Genomic DNA, 15,515 nt, shown 5'->3' on the forward strand with positions numbered 1-15,515 from the left:
CCTCATTAATATTCATGACTTTCCCAGTGCCTGACTAATTCAGAAGGGGTTGGGCCAATGGAGGGGCGTGGCCTCCCGGAGGGGCGGGGCTTATGGCAGTGGGCGTGGCCCGAGGTGGGCGTGGCTGCCGTAGTGGGCGTGGCCTCCCAGCTACGGCGGGCCCGGGGTGGTGCCGGGGGCGTGGTCTGCGGTGATGGGCGTGGCCTGGGTGTGGCGATGGGCGTGGCTTGGCTCACTTCCAGCGCTTAGCAAGGTGGGCGTGGCTTCCGGCTTCGTTCTGGGCGTGGCTTAACCAGCTGGGGTGGGCGTGGCTTAGCCGGCTGGGCGGGCTCAGCGTGGTGGGCGTGGCTTAGCCGGCTGGGCGTGGCCTCCCCGCTAGGTGGGCGTGGCTTAGGGCGGCTCCACGGGCAGAGCCGTTCCCATTGGCGGTGGGCGGCGCGGTGGGCGTGGCCCGGCCGGGTGGGCGTGGCTTAGCCGGCAGGGCGTGTCCTCCCCTCCCCATCCCCGCGCCGGCTGGGCGTGGCTTTGGGCGTCGCCGCTCTCCGCGCCGTTCCCATTGGCTGCGGGCGGCGCGGTGGGCGTGGCCGGGCGCGGGGTGGGCGTGGCCTGGCGGTGGGCGTGGCCTCGGCCGGCGCTCCATCTCCGGCGTTGCTCGGCCGCCCCCGGAGCGCGGAGCCGGCAGGTAACGGGGGTGGGGCGGGGCTCACACCTGGCGGGGTGACACACCTGGCGGGGTGACACACCTGGCGGGGGTGACACCCACCTGGGGGTGGGATGGGCAGGAGGAGGGAGGATGGCGGGGGAGAGGGGAAGGGCAGCGATTGGGGGGGGATGGGGGGAATTTGGGGAGGGGCGGCGCGGGTGGGGGAGGGGGTGGCAATCTGGGGTGGGGGTCGCGCCGACGGGGCCGCCCGGGGCTGCGAGCAGGGCGGGGGTGGGGGAGGGGCGGAACGGGGCCGCGATTTTGGGGAGGGGGAGGGGAGGGAGGGGGTGCAGGGGGAGGGCGCTGCAGCACGAGCCACGTGGAGCGGGGTGGGCGTGCAAGGGGGGGTGGCAAGGGGGGTGAGGTGCAAGGAGGGGGTGGGCGTGCGGGGAGGGGGTGGGCGTGCAAAGGGAGGGGGAGGGGAGGGGTCGCCCGACACGTGGAGAGCGGCGCGGTGGGTGTGCAAGCGGGGGGGGTGGGCGTGCAAACGGGTGTGCAAAGCGGGGAGGGGTCTCGCCTCGCGGGGAAAGGGGGTCGGGTGGGGGGTGGGCGTGCAAGGCGGGGAGGGGTCGCCGGGCGGGGGTGACACGCGAGTGTGCAAGGGGGGATGGGTGAGTGTGCAAGGCAGGGGGAGGGTCGGGCGCGCCCCCCTTTTGCACACGCGCGTGCCCCCCCGGCCCCGCCCCCCTCCCCAAATTCGCGACCCCCTCCCCAAATTTTTGCCCCTCCCCTCCCCCCCCGTGTGTTGCACACGCGCGTGCAAAGCTAAGTGTGTCACGGCCCCGGGGGGGGGGAGGGGCGTTTGGCCTCGATTGGCCTCGTTTTTTTGGGGCGCCCCCCCCCCCCCCCCCCCCCACCCACCACCCGCCCCCCCCCCCCCCCCCCCGCCACCCGCGGCACGTGTGTGACACGTGCGACACACGTGGGTGACACCTGGCCGGGGGGTGGGGGTGGGGTGGCCCTTGCACGCGCGGGGGGAGGGGAGGGGCTTGGCCACGCCCCTTGAAACCCCCCCCGGGTTGTCATGGTAACGGCGGAACAGCGCCGGAGGGAGGGTGGGGACAGCGAGGGGACAGCGAGGGGACAGCAGTGTCACACCCGTGTCACACGGGGGGTCCTGGGGTCCCTGTGTCACATTGGGGGTCACAGTGTCACCCATTGTCACCCACGTGTCACACACGTGTCACTCCTAGTGTCACCCACGTGTCACTCGACGGTCCCTGTGTCACACCCGGGGGTCACAGTGTCACCCACGTGTCACCCCCAGTGTCACACTAGTGTCACACGGGAGGTCCTGGTGTCCCTGTGTCACGTTGGAGGTCACAGTGTCACCCTCTGTGTCACCCCCGTGTCACTCCCAGTGTCACACGTGGGTGTCCCTGTGTCACACGAGGGGTCCTGGTCCTGGGTCACCCGCATGTCACACACGTGTCACTCCCAGTGTCACACGAAGGGTCCCAGTGTCACCATCTGTGTCACCCACGTGTCACCCACATGTCACGCAGGGGGTCCAGGGCTCCCTGTGTCACACTGGGGGTCACAGTGTCACCCTCCGTGTCACCCGTGGTCCCCGTTGTCGCTCCCAGTGTCACGCGGGTGGTCACAGTGTCACCTTGTGTGTCACACGTGGTGTCCTGGGTCACTCCCGTGTCACACGTGGGGGTCACAGTGTCACACATGTGTCACACCCGTGGTCTCCATTGTCTCTCCCGGTGTCACACGTGGGTGTCCTTGTGTCACTCCCTGTGTCACACGAGGGGTCCTGGTCCTGGGTCACCCGCGTGTCACACACGTGTCACTCCCAGTGTCACACCCGTGTCACACAGGGGGTCCTGGTGTCCCTGTGTCACTTCTGTGTCACCCATGTGGTCCCAGTGTCACTCCTGTGTCACACACAGGGGTCCTTGTCCCTCTCAGTGTCACCTCAGGGGTCCTGGGTCACACACGGGGGTCCCATTGTCACCCACATGTCACCCACGTGTCACACCCGTGGTCCCTGTTGTCGCTCTCAGTGTCACACGAGGGGTCCCAGTGCCACCTTGTGTGTCACACGTGGGGTCCTGTGTCACCCATGTGGTCCCAGTGTCACCCATGTGTCACCCATGTGGTCCCAGTGTCACCTCTGTGTCACACACGTGTTCCCAGTGTCATTCCCGTGTCACACACGGGGGTCCTTGTCCCTCTCAGTGTCACCTGAGGGGTCCTGGGTCACACACGGGGGTCCCATGTCACTCGCAGTGTCACACCAGTGTCACCCACGTGTCACACGAGGGGTCCTGGGTCACACCTGGGGGTCTCTGTGTCACACATGTGGTCCCAGTGTCACCTCTGTGTCACACGTGGGGTCCCAGTGTCACCTCTGTGTCACACACGTGTTCCCAGTGTCACTCCTGGTGTCACACACGTGTGGTCCCAGTGTCACCTCTGTGTCACCCATGTGGTCCCAGTGTCACTCCCGTGTCACACACGTGTTCCCAGTGTCACCTCTGTGTCACCCACATGTTCCCTGTGTCACCTCTGTGTCACCCATGTGTTCCCAGTGTCACCTCTGTGTCACACACGTGTTCCCAGTGTCATTCCCGTGTCACACACGGGGGTCCTTGTCCCACTCTGTGTCACCTCAGGGGTCCTGGGTCACACACGGGGGTCCCATGTCACTCGCAGTGTCACCCACGTGTCACACGAGGGGTCCTGGGTCACACGTGTGGTCCCATTGTCACCTCCAGTGTCACACGTTTGGTCCCAGTGTCACCTCCAGTGTCACACATGGGGTCCCAGTGTCACTTCCCGTGTCACATGTGTGGTTTCTGTGTCACCGCTGTGTCACACATGGTCCCTGTGTCACTTGGGCTGTCCCATTGTCACCCCCTGTGTCACTCCCAGCGTCACACGTGTGGTCCCGGTGTCACCCTGGGTGTCACACATGTCCCCATGTCGCTCCCTGTGTCACACGAGGGGTCCTGGGTCACACGTGTGTCACCTCTTGTGTCACACATGGGGTCCCAGTGTCACCCTGTGTGTCACACGTGAGTGTCCTTGTGTCACTCGGTGGTCCCTGTGTCACCCCAATGTCACCCAATGCTCTCATTGTCACCCCCTGTGTCACACCTGGGGGTCTCCGTGTCACCCCCTGTGTCACACGTGTGGTCCCTGTGTCACCCCAGTGTCACCCCAGTGTCACTCGGTGGTTCCATTGTCACCCCAGTGTCACCCAATGCTCTCATTGTCACCTCCTGTGTCACACCTGGGGGTCTCTGTGTCACCCCCTGTGTCACACATGTGGTCCCTGTGTCACCCCAGTGTCACCCAATGCTCCCTGTGTCACTCGGTGGTCCCTGTGTCACCCCAATGTCACTTGGTGGTCCCATTGTCACCCCCGGTGTCACACCTGGGGGTCTCTGTGTCACCTCCTGTGTCACACATGTGGTTCCTGTGTCACCCCAGTGTCACCCCAGTGTCACTCGGTGGTCCCTGTGTCACCCCAGTGTCACCCAATGCTCCCTGTGTCACCCCAGTGTCACTCGATGGGTCCCAGTGTCACCCCAGGGTCACACGAGGGGTCCCAGTGTCACCCTGTGTGTCACCCGTGGCGGTTCCATGTCACTCCCCGTGTCACCCCCAGTGTCACACGTGTGGTCCCCGTGTCACTCCGTGTGTCCCATGAGGGCTCCTTGTCACACGTGTGATCCCATTGTCACCCTTTGTGTCACTCGATGGTCTCATTGTCACCCCCCGTGTCACTCGATGGTCCCATTGTCACCCCCTGTGTCACTCGAAGGTCCCATTGTCACCCCCTGTGTCACTCGAAGGTTCCCGTGTCACACGTGGGGGTCTCGGTGTCACCCTGTGTGTCACACGAGGGGTCCCGTGTCACTCCCTGTGTCACTCCTGGTGTCACACATGTGGTTTACATGTCACCGCCTGTGTCACACATGTGGTCCCCATGTCACCCGAGGGTCCTGTGTCACTCCTGGTGTCACTCCTGGTGTCACACCAGGGTCCCTGTGTCACTCGGGTGATCCCAGTGTCACCCCCTGTGTCACATATGTGGTTTACATGTCACTGCCTGTGTCACCCGATGGTCCCCGTGTCACCTGAGGGTCCTGTGTCACTCCCGGTGTCACTCAGTGGTCCCCGTGTCACTCCTCGTGTCACACATGGGGGTCCTGTGTCTCGTCCTGTGTCACACGTGGGGTCCGATGTCACCCCCAGTGTCACACGTGTGGTCACCATGTCACTCTGTGTCACACGAGGGTCCCTGTGCCACTCCCTGTGTCACTGCTGGTGTCACACGAGGGTCCCATGTCACTCCTGGTGTCACTCCTGGTGTCACTCCTGGTGTCCCTGTGTCACACGAGGGTCCCAGTGTCACTCTGTGTCACTCCCTGTGTCACTCCCGGTGTCACACATGGGGGTCCTAGTGCCACTCCCAGTGTCACTCTGTGTCACCTGATTGTCCCTGTGTCACACGTGGGGGTCCCATGTCACTCTGTGCCACTCTTTGTGTCACTCCCGGTGTCACACATGGTGTCCCTGTGTCACACATGTGGTCCCTGTGTCACTCCCTGTGTCACACATGTGGTTTGTGTGTCACCGCCTGTGTCACTGCCGGTGTCACACGAGGCTGTCCCGTGTCACTCTGTGTGTCACTCCCAGTGTCACTCCTGCTGCCACTCCCTGTGCCACTCCGTGTGTCACTCCGTGTGTCACACGAGGGTCCCAGTGTCACTCCCAGTGTCACATATGTGGTTTGTGTGTCACTCCCTGTGTCACTCTCTATGTCACACGAGGCTGTCCCGTGTCACTCCTGGTGTCACTCCCGCTGTCACACGAAGGTGTCCCAGTGTCACTCCTGGTGTCACTGCGTCACCCGATGGTCCCTGTGTCACACGTGGCTGTCCCATGTCACTCCGCATGTCACTGTCGGTGTCACACGAGGGTGTCCCATGTCACTCTGTGTGTCACTCCCTGTGCCACTCCCTGTGTCACTCCCGGTGTCACACGAGGATCCCTGTGTCCCTCCTTGTGTCACACGAGGGTCCCTGTGCCACTCCCGGTGTCACACGAGGCTGTCCCATGTCACTCTCTATGTCACACGAGGCTGTCCCATGTCACTCCGTGTGTCACTCCGTGTGTCACTCCCAGTGCCACTCTCTGTGTCACTCTCTATGTCACACGAGGCTGTCCCATGTCCCTCCCCTGTCCCTCCCCTGTCCCCTCCCCTGTCCCTCCCCTCCCGAACTGGTTCAAGGACCCCCAAAGTCGCTCTGGCTGTCCCCGCGGGACCGCTGTCGCGCCGTGTCCCCGCCGTGTCCCCTCCCTGTCCCCGTCCCTGTCCCTGTCCCTGTCCCCGCGGCGCTGGCCCAGATCCGCAAATAGCCCGGGAGCGGCACGCGGCCTTGCACGCGCGTGTGCCAGAATGGGGCTGGAGTGGGGCTGGGGGCTTTGCACACGAGTGTGCCAAAATGGGGCTGGGGGCTTTGCACACGCGTGTGTCAGGGGCTGAATTGGGGCTGGGGGCTTCGTGGGGCCTTGCACACGCGTGTGTCAGGGGATAGAATGGGCTGGATGGGGTTGAATTGAGGATTTGCACACATGTGTGTCACAATGGGGTTGAATTGGGGCTGGGGGCTTGCACACAAATGTGTCAGGGGCTGGAGTGGGGCTGGGGGCTTTGAGGGGCTTTGCACACACGTGTGCCAGAATGGGGCTGGAGTGGGGCTGGGGGCTTGCACACGAGTGTGTCAGGGGATGGAATGGGACTGAATTGGGGCTGGAATGGGATTTTGCACACGAGTGTGTCAGGGGATAGGATGGGGCTGAATTGGGGCTGGGGGCTTTGCACACGAGTGTGTCACAATGCGGTTGAATTGGGGCTGGGGATTTGCACACGAGTGTGTCAGAGTGGGGCTGGATTGGGGCTGGGGGGCTTGCACACGAGTGTGTCAGGGGATGGAATAGGGTCTGGAGGCTTCGTGGGGCTTTGCACACGCGTGTGTCTTGGGATGGAATGGGCTGAATGGGGCTGGATTGGGTCTGGGGTCTTCATGGGGCTTTGCACACGAGTGTGTCTTGGGCTGAATGGGGCTGAATTGGGGTTGGGGATTTGCACACGCGTGTGTCAGGGGCTGAACTGGGGCTGGGGGCTTCGTGGGGCCTTGCACACGCGTGTGTCAGGGGATGGAATGGGCTGAACGGGGTTGGATTGGGTCTGGGGTCTTCATGGGGCTTTGCACACGAGTGTGTCAGGGGCTGAATGGGGCTGAATTGGGGTTGGGGATTTGCACACACGTGTGTCAGGGGCTGAATTGGGGTCTGGGGGCTTCGTGGGGCCTTGCACATGCATGTGTCCGGGGATGGAGTGAGGTTTTGCACACGAGTGTGTCAGGATGGAATGGGGCTGAATGGGGTTGGGGATTTGCACACGAGTGTGTCAGGGGCTGAATTGGGGTCTAGGGGCTCCATGGGGTTTTGCACACGTGTGTGTCAGGGGCCAGAATGGAGCTGAATGGGGCTGAACTGGGTCTGGGGGCTTTGCACACGAGTGTGTCAGGGATAGAATGGGGGCTGGGGGATTCAAGGGGCTTTGCACACGAGTGTGTCAGGGATAGAATGGGGTTGAATTGGGGCTGGGGGCTTTGCACACGAGTGTGAATGGCTGGGGGCTGGAATGGGATTTTGCACACGAGTGTGTCAGGGGATGGAGTGGGGCTGAATTGGGTTGAATTTGGGTTGGGGCTTTGCACACGCGTGTGTCAGAATGGGGCTGGAATGGGGTTTTGCACACCCGTGTTTCAGGGGCTGAATTGGGGTCTAGGGGCTTCAAGGGGCTTTGCACACGAGTGTGTCAGGGGCTGGAATGGGGCTGAATTGGGTTGAATTGGGGCTGGGGGCTTTGCACACGAGTGTGTCACAGTGGGGCTGGAATGGGATTTTGCACACGAGTGTGTCAGGGGATGGAATGGGGTCTGGGGGCTTCATGGAGCCTTGCACACGAGTGTGTCGGGGGATGAATTGGGGCTGAATGGGGCTTTGCACACGCGTGTGTCAGAGTGGGGCTGGAATGGGATTTTGCACACGAGTGTGTCAGGGGATGGAGTAGGGCTGAATGGGGCTGGGAGCTTTGCACACGCGTGTGCCAGGGGCTGAATTGGGGTCGGGGGGCTTCAAGAGGCCTTGCACGCGAGTGTGTCAGGGGATGGGATGGGGCTGAATTGGGGCTGGGGGCTTCAAGGGGCTTTGCACACATGTGTGCCAGAATGGGGCTGGAATGGGGTTTTGCACACGAGTGTGTCAGGGGCTGAATTGGGATCTGGGGGCTTCTTTGCACACGAGTGTGTCAGAATGGGGCTGGAATGGGGTTGGGACTTTGCACACGCGTGTGTCAGGGGTTGAATTTGGGTCTAGGGGCTTCAAGGGGCCTTGCACACGCGTGTGTCAGAATGGGGCTGGATTGGGGCTGGGGGCTTTGCACACGAGTGTGTCAGGGGCTGAATTGGGGTCTGGGGGCTTCAAGAGGCCTTGCACACGTGTGTGTCAGGGGATGGAATGGGCTGAATGGGGTTGAGTTGAGGATTTGCACACACGTGTGTCAGAATGGGGCTGGATTGGGGCTGGGGGCTTTGCACACGAGTGTGTCAGGGGATGGAATGGGTCTGGGGGCTTCAAGGGGCTTTGCACACGCGTGTGTCAGGGGCTGAATTGGGGTCTGGGGGCTTCAAGGGGCCTTGCACACGAGTGTGTCGGGGGATGAATTGGCGTCTAGGGGCTTTGCACACGAGTGTGTCAGGGGATGGAATGAGCTGAATGGGGCTTTGCACACGCGTGTGTTAGGATCTGGAATGGGGCTGAATCGGGACTGGGGGCTTTGCACACGCGTGTGTCAGAGTGGGGCTGGAATGGGATTTTGCACACACGTGTGAGAGGGGCTCAATGGGGTTGAATTGGGGCTGGGGGCTTTGCACACGTGTGTGAATGGCTGGGGGCTGGAGTGGGGCTTTGCACGCGCGTGTGTCAGGGGATGGAGTGGGGTTGAATTGGGGCTGGGGGCTTTGCACATGCGTGTGTCAGGGGATGGAATGGGGCTGGGGGATTTGCACACACGTGTGTCAGGGGTTGAATTGGGGTCTAGGGGCTTCAAGAGGCCTTGCACACGAGTGTGTCAGGGGATGGAATGGGGTCTGGGGGCTTCGAGGGGCTTTGCACACGCGTGTGTCAGGGGATGGGATGGGCTGAACGGGGTTGGATTGGGTCTGGGGTCTTCATGGGGCTTTGCACACGAGTGTGTCAGGGGCTGAATGGGGCTGAATTGGGGTTGGGGATTTGCACACACGTGTGTCAGGGGCTGAATTGGGGTCTGGGGGATTCAAGGGGCTTTGCACACGCGTGTGAATGGCTGGGGGCTGGAATGGGATTTTGCACACGCGTGTGTCAGGGGATGGGATGGGCTGAATGGGGTTGAATTGAGGATTTGCACACGAGTGTGTCAGAGTGGGGCTGGAATGGGATTTTGCACACACATGTGTCAGGGATAGAATGGGGCTGGATGGGGTTGAATTGGGGCTTTGCACACGCGTGTGTCAGGGGATGGAATGGGGTCTGGGGACTCCTTGGGGCTTTGCACACGAGTGTGTCGGGATGGAATGGGGTTGAATTGGGGCTGAGGCTTTGCACACGCGTGTGTCAGAATGGGGCTGAAATGGGGCTTTGCACACACGTGTGTCAGGGGATGAATTGGTGTCGGGGGGCTTCGTGGGGCCTTGCACACGAGTGTGTCAGGGATGGAATGGGGCTGAATGGGGCTGGGGTTTTGCACACGCGTGTGTCAGAGTGGGGCTGGAATGGGATTTTGCACACACGTGTGTGAGGGGCTCAATGGGGTTGAATTGGGGCTGGGGTTTTGCACACGAGTGTGTCAGAGTGGGGCTGGAATGGGATTTTGCACACGCGTGTGTATGGATGGAATGGGGCTGGAATGGGGCTTTGCACACATGTGGAGGCTGAATTGGGGTCTGGGGGCTTCGTGGAGCCTTGCACACGAGTGTGTCGGGGGATGAATTGGGGTTGGGGGCTTTGCACACGCGTGTGTCACAGTGGGGCTGGAATGGGATTTTGCACACGAGTGTGTCAGGGATAGAATGGGGCTGAATGGGGTTGAATTGGGGATTTGCACACGCGTGTGTCAGGGGATGAATTGGGGTCTAGGGGCTTTAAGGGGCTTTGCACACGAGTGTGTCAGGGGATGGGATGGGGCTGGGGGATTCAAGGGGCTTTGCACACGCGTGTGTCAGAGTGGGGCTGGAATGGGATTTTGCACACGCGTGTGTCAGGGGGTGGAATGGGGCTGGATGGGGTTGAATGGGGCTTTGCACATGTGTGTGGGAAGAGCTGGAATGGGGCTGGAATGGGGTTTTGCACACGAGTGTGTCAGGGGATGGAATGGGGTCTGGCAGCTTCTTGTGGCTTTGCACACGCGTGTGTCAGGGGCTGAATTGGGGCTGGGGGCTTCATGGGGCTTTGCACACGCGTGTGCCAGAATGGGGTTGAATTGGGGCTGGGGGCTTGCACACGAGTGTGTCAGGGGGTGGAATAGGGTCTGGGGGCTTCGTGGAGCTTTGCACACGCGTGTGTCGGGGGATGAATTGGGGTCTGGGGGCTTTGCACACACGTGTGCCAGGGGATGCAATTTGGGGAGATTTTGGCAGTTTTTGGGAGGTTTTGGGGATTTTGGGGAGAGTTTTGGGGAGTTTTGAGAGTTTTTGGGAGTTTTCGGGGATTTTGGGGAGTTTTTTGGGAGGTTTTGGGGGAATTTTTGGGGAGTTTTTGGGAGTTTTTGTGGAGTTTTTGGGAGGTTTTGGGAGTTTTTGGGAGGTTTTGGGAGTTTTTGGGATTTTTTGGGAGGTTTGGGGAGTTTTTTGGGGGAATTATTGGGGATTTTGGGGAGTTTTTGGGAGTTTTTGGGGAGTTTTGGGAGTTTTTGGGAGTTTTGGGGGATCTTGGGGGAATTTTGGGGAGTTTTTTGGGAGTTTTGGGGAGTTTTCGGGTGTTTTTGGGATTTTTTGTGAGTTTTGGGAGTTTTGTGGAGTTTTTGGGGAGTTTTTGGGGAGATTTTGGGAGGTTTTGGGATTTTTTGCGCAGTTTTAGGAGGTTTTGGGAGTTTTGGGGAACTTTTCGGGTGTTTTTTTGAATTTTTTGTGAGTTTTTGGGGAATTTTGGGAGGTTTTGGGGAGTTTTTTGGGAGTTTTGGGAGGTTTTGGGAGTTTTTGGGAATTTTTTGGGATTTTGGGGAATTTGAGGAGAGTTTTGGGGAGTTTTGGGAGTTTTGGGGAGTTTTTGGGAGGTTTTTGAGAGTTTTGGGGAGTTTTTTGGAGAGTTTTGGGGAGTTTTTGGGGAGTTTTTGGGTGTTTTTTTGAATTTTTTGTGAGTTTTGGGGGAGTTTTTGGGAGGTTTTGGGGAGTTTTTGGAGAGTTTTGGGGGATCTTGGGGGAATTTTGGAGCTTTGAGGGACTTTGGAGGGTCTTGAAGTGCTTTGAGGGAGTTTTTGGGGGGATTTTGGGGAGTTTTTGGGGTTCCTTGAGGTGTTCTGGAGGAGTTTTGGGGGTCTTGAGGGGTCTGGAGGGACTTTGAGAGGAATTTGAGTTTTGGGGAAGTTTTTGGGAATTTTTGGGGAGTTTTTTGGGGGCGTTGAGGGTTTTTTGGGACATCTTGAAGGACTTTGAGAGGACTTTAAGTGGTTTGGGGGAAGTTTTGGGGAGTTTTTTGGGGTCTCGAGGGGCTTTGGGGGATTTTGGGGCTTCTTGAGGTGTTTTGGAGGAGTTTTGGGGTCTTGAGGGGCTTTGAGAGGATTTTGAGGGATTTTTGGGTGGGTTTTTGGGAGATCTTGGGCGAGTTTTTGGGGGATTTTGAGGGGTTTTTAGAGAATTTTTGGGAGTTTTTGGGGAGTTTTTGGGGAGTTTTTGGGGAGTTTTTGGGAGTTTTTGGGGAGTTTTTGGGAGGTTTTGGGAGTTTTGGGGAGTTTTGGGGAGTTTTTCGGGGATTTTGGGGAGTTTTGGGAGTTTTTGGGAGTTTTGGGGGATCTTGGTGGGAATTTTCGACCTTTGAGGGACCTTGAAGGGTCTTGAAGGGCTTTGAGGGAGTTTTCTTTGGGATTTTGGGAGTTTTGGGGTTTTGAGATTTTGGGGGTTTGAGGGAATTTTGGGGAGTTTTTGGGGGTCTTGAGGGGCTTTGAGGTAATTTTGGGGTGTCTGAGGAGCTTTGGGGGGATTTTGGGTGAATTTTTTGGGGTTTTGGGTGAATTTTTGGGGGTTTTGGGTGAATTTTTGGGAGTCTTGGGGGCCTTTGAGGGCCTTTGAGGGGATTTTTCGGGGATTTTGGGGAGTTTTTGGGGTTTCTTGAGGTGTTTTGGAGGAGTTTTGGGGTCTTGAGGAACCTTCAGGGATCTCGAGAGGCTTTGAGGGGATTTTGAGGGATTTTTTGGTGGGTTTTGGGGAGTTTTTGGGGGATTTTAGGGAGTTTTTGGGAGTTTTGGGGGAGTTTTTGGGGATTTGGGAGTTTTTGGGGAATTTTGAGGGGCTTTAGGAGTTTTGGGGGATTTTGGGGTGTCCGAGGGCCTTAAGGGATTTGGGGGATTTTGGGGGAGTTTTTGGGGGGATTTGAGAGGATTTTGAGGGGCGTTGGGGGAGATTTTAGGGCTTGGAGAGTATTTTTTGGGTGGGTTTTTAGGGAGTTTTGGGAGTTTTTTGGGAGTTTTTGGGGAGTTTTTAGGAGTTTTGGGGAGTTTTTAGGAGGTTTTTTTAATTTTTTGTGAGTTTTGGGAGGTTTTGGGGAGTTTTTTGGGAATTTTGGGGGCTTTTGGGATATTTTGGGAGTTTTTGGGGAGTTTTGGGGTGTTTTTTAAATTTTTTTGTGAGTTTTGGGAGGTTTTGGGGAGTTTTTGGGAGTTTTTGGGAAGTTTTTGGTGATTTTTGGGAGATTTTGGGAGGTTTGGGGAGTTTTTGGGTATTTTTTTGAATTCTTTGTGAATTTTGGGAGTTTTTGGGGAGATTTTGGGGAGTTTTTGTGAGTTTTTGTGGAGTTTTGGGGTGTTTTTGGGAATTTTTGGGAGTTTTTGGGGAGTTTTGGGGAGTTTTGGGGAGATTTTGGGAGCTTTTGGGAGGTTTTGGGAAGTTTTGGGGAGTTTTTGGGATTTTTGGGAGTCTTTGGGGAGTTTTTGGGTGGTTTTTTAATTTTTGGTGAGTTTTGTGCATTTTTGGGGAGTTTTTGGACAGTTTTGGGGAGTTTTGGGAGTTTTTTGGGATTTTGGGGAGTTTTTGGGGAGATTTTGGGAGTTTTTTGGGAGTTTTTCGGAGGTTTTTGGGGAGTTTTTGGACAGTTTTGGGGAGTTTTGGGAGGTTTTTTTGGATTTTGGGGAGTTTTTGTGAGTTTTTGTGAGTTTTTGTGAGGTTTTGGAGGTCCCTGGGGGTCTTTAGATGTGATTTTGTGGGATTTTTTGGTGATTTTGGGTGATTGTTGTGGGATTTTGGGGTGATTTTGTGGGATTTTGGGAGATTTTGGGGCGATTTTATGAGATTTTGGGGGATTTTTTGGGCGATTTTGGGGGATTTCGATGTGATTTGTGGTGATTTTTCGTGACTTCATGGATTCTGAGGTAATTTTGAGGAGGTTTTGGGGTATTTTTCGGTGATTTTGGGTGATTTTTTGGGTGATTTTGTGGGATTTTGAGGTGATTTTGTAGAATTTTTTTGGTGATTTTGGGGTTTTTTTGTGACTTGATGTGATTTTTTGGGGATTTTTAGGGGATTTTTTGGGGACTTTGCTGTGATTTTGGGGAGGTTTTTGGGCATTTCTGATGTGACTTTGTGGGATTTTGGGGTGATTTTGGGGTTTTTTGTGGGATTTTTGACTGTAGGATTTTCCTGTGATTTTCTGGGATTTTGATGTGATTTTGGGTTGATTTAGTGAGATTTTTTTGGTGATTTTGGGGTGAGTTTTCAGTGATTTTGGTGATTTGGATTTAGGATTTTTGGGGTGATTTTGTGAGATTTTTTTGTGATTTTGGGGTGAGTTTTCAGTGATTTTGGGGTGATTTTTTGGTGATTTTGAGGAATTTTTTGAGTGATTTTGTGGGATTTTTCAGTGATTTTTGGGGGATTTTTTTGGTGATTTTTTTTATTTTTCAGTGATTTTTGGGATTTTTTTTTGGTGGGGGGATATTGTGGGATTTTTCAGTGATTTTTTTTTGGTGATTTTGTGGGATTTTTCAGTGATTTTTTTGGGGATTTTTCAGTGATTTTTGGGGGATTTTTCAGTGATTTTTTGGGAATTTTTTGGTGATTTTGGGGGATTTTTTTGGTGATTTTTTTTATTTTTCAGTGATTTTTGGGATTTTTTTTGGTGGGAGGATTTTGTGGGATTTTTCAGTGATTTTGTGGAATTTTTCCGTGGTTTTTCGGTGATTTCTCTGTGATTTTGTGGGATTTTTTGGGTGATTTTAGGGATACTTTTTGGTGATTCTGTGGGGATTTTTTTGGTGATTTTTTGGGATTTCTCTGTGAGGATTTTGGGTGATTTTTTGGTGATTTTTGGGGTGATTTTGATGTGATTTTGAGGAGTTTTTGTGGGATTTCTCTGTGATTTTGTGGGATTTTTGGGGTGATTTTGAGGTGATTTTTCACTGATTTTGATGTGATTTCTCAGTGATTTTTGGGGTGATTTTGGGGATATTTTGATCTGATTTTGTGGGCTTTTGGGGTGATTTTTCAGTGATTTTGTGGGATTTTTGGGGTGATTTTTCAGTGGTTTTAATGGGATTTCTCGGTGATTTTGTGGGATTTTTCGGAGACGATTTCACTGTGATTTTGGGTTATTTTGGGGTGATTTTGGGGTGAATTTGATATGTGATTTTGGGGTGATTTCTCTGATTTTGGGATGATTTCTCTGTGCGGATTTTGGGTGATTTCTTTCTGTGATTCCTCTGTGATTTTGGGTGATTTCTTGGTGATTTTTGGGGTGATTTTTCAGTGATTTTTGGGGTTTTTTTGGTGATTTCTGTGTGATTTCTCAGTGATTTTGTAGGATTTTTCAGTGATGATTTCTCTGTGATTTTTCTGTGATTTCTCTGTGATTTTGGAGTAATTTTGGGGTGATTTCTCAGCGATTTGGGTTAATTTGATGTGATTTCTGTGTGATTTCTCAGTGATTTTGTGGGATTTTTCTGTGATTTCTCTGGGATTTTGCAGTGATTTTGGGGTGATTTTGGGTTACTTTGATGTCCCCAACCTGGGATGGCGAGAAATCACAAAAAAATCCTCACAGGAAAATCCCCAAAAATCACAGAGAAATCACAGAAAAATCACAGATCAAAATCACCCCAAAATCCCACAAAATCATTGAGAAATCCCATCAAAATCATTGAATAAAACACTGAAAAATCACCGAAAAATCACCCCAAAATCACTGAGAAATCCTAGAAAAATTACACCAAAATATCCCCCAAAATCACCCAAAAATCACAAAGAAATCACAGAAAAATCACAGAGAATTCATCACCGAAAAATCCCCCAAAATCACTGAGAAATCCCATTAAAATCATTGAAAAAACCACTGAAAAATCACAGAAAAATCCTTGAAAAATCACCCCAAAATCACCGAGAAATCCTAGAAAAATTACATCAAAATATCCCCCAAAATCACCCAAAAATCAGATCAAAATCACCCCAAAATCCCACAAAATCATCACTGAAAAATCCCACAGAATCACTGAGAAATCCCATTAAAATCATTGAGAAAAATCACTGAAAAATCACCGAGAAAT

At 54.9% G+C, this 15,515-nt stretch overlaps 1 protein-coding gene across 1 annotated transcript in view; it reads left to right on the forward strand.

Annotated features, from left to right (window-relative positions):
- Positions 1–571: 571 nt before the first annotated feature.
- Positions 572–15,515, forward strand: part of SHANK1 (SH3 and multiple ankyrin repeat domains 1) — a 142,330-nt gene continuing 127,386 nt past the window's right edge. Inside the window, exon 1 of the mRNA XM_085045404.1 lies at positions 572–682. The gene's annotated coding sequence lies outside the window, so the exon portion shown is untranslated. The remainder of the gene's footprint in view (positions 683–15,515) is intronic.

Source organism: Lichenostomus cassidix, unplaced genomic scaffold (genome assembly GCF_008360975.1).
Source record: "Lichenostomus cassidix isolate B80296 unplaced genomic scaffold, HeHo_3.0 HiC_scaffold_38, whole genome shotgun sequence".
NCBI lineage: Eukaryota > Metazoa > Chordata > Aves > Passeriformes > Meliphagidae > Lichenostomus > Lichenostomus cassidix.